The following is a 1,547-nucleotide window of genomic DNA, read 5'->3' on the forward strand; positions in this document are numbered from 1 at the left end:
AGCTCCCTAACCAATGAAAGGGGTTTAGTGATTCATAGCTCTAATTCATTACAAATATGAAAGTTTAAAATGTCCAAATGCTAATACTCAATTCTATCTTTTATACCTTTCTAAATTGAGCTTTGTTGTTTTCTTGGGCTTGAGCTTTCTTGATTCCTTTTGCCTTGGTTATGTATAATCTTGATAGGCGTGATCAATTCTGCACATTCATGAGAAATTAGTGATAAACAGAATGAACAAGTCAACAATGAAGTTCCAGACTCATAATTCTCAAGCCAATCCATAAACATGATATTCAATTGGGTTTCATACTTTATGTTTAGTTAATATTTGTGTTTCAATGCTAACTTAACTCAATATTTTGGCCAAAAACCCTTTTGAAAGTGGCGTTTAAGTTGAAGTTTAAGTTTCAGTTTAAGGTTAACCTGAAACTTAACGGGAATTGGAAGAAAGCAACCCAGGAGCAGTAATTAATCGAACACGTTTAAGCTTCAGTTAAGGTTAAACTGAAGCTTAAACGTGGAATGAGATGCAACTGGAGAATTCTTGGTCGAAACGTTTAAGCTCGTTTGGTCACTGGAGCTTAAACGTGGAAATGAGAAGGCAACCGGAGGAGCTAAAGCGAAACGTTTAACCTCCAGTTTGAGGTCAAATGGAGGTTAACGTGGGAATGAAGAAGGTACCAGGAGTGTAAATGTCGAACACGTTTAAGCTCCAGTTTGAGGTCAAACTGGAGCTTAAACGTGGAAATGGCTCCTGTGCACAAAATAGCGAACACGTTTAACCTCCAGTTTGAGGTCAAACTGGAGGTAAACGTGGGAATACTTCCTTGTGCCATTCCATTCTGGCGTTTAACCTTCAGTTTGAGGTTAAACTGGAGGTTAAAGCAGTTCCTCTTTCTCACTTTCATGATTCTGGCGTTTAACCTTCAGTTTAACCTTAAACTGAAGGTTAAACGCCACTTTCAGCATTTGGTGCATTCCTTATTCTGGCGTTTAACTTCCAGTTTAAGGTTAAACTGGAGGTTAAACGCCACTTTCAACATTATATGGCACATGTGATCTTCAAGCTTCCTTATTGATTTGTTGCCTCCTTGCCTAGCCTCTTCTTCCCTGAAATCATCCACACAATTGCATCAAAGTCTTGCAAAATTTCATGAGAATTCTTCCATTCATAGCATTCAAGTAATATAACTAAAACTCATGGAATTTGCATCAAAATTACACTGTTTGGATGATTCCTTACTTTGTTGTTCATTTAACCATTCTTGGTTACTTTAAGCTCAAGAAAATGCATAAAACAACTAAAACTAACAGAAAAATGCTAGTGAAACTAGCCTAAGATGCCTTGGCATCACAACACCAAACTTAATACTTGCTTGTCCCTAAGCAAGTCCTGAGTTAATTGAGAGGAAAGTGTGAAACAAAAAGCAATTACATTGGCTATATTAGCAAGCATTTGAAGTTCATCAGAAGGGTTTTATGCAGAAAGTTGCAGCATCACTTTTTCATTCTTATCAGGTAGAATTATCACTTTTTCATTGCATC

Source organism: Arachis hypogaea, chromosome 3 (genome assembly GCF_003086295.3).
Source record: "Arachis hypogaea cultivar Tifrunner chromosome 3, arahy.Tifrunner.gnm2.J5K5, whole genome shotgun sequence".
In the NCBI taxonomy this organism is placed as follows: Eukaryota; Viridiplantae; Streptophyta; class Magnoliopsida; order Fabales; family Fabaceae; genus Arachis; species Arachis hypogaea.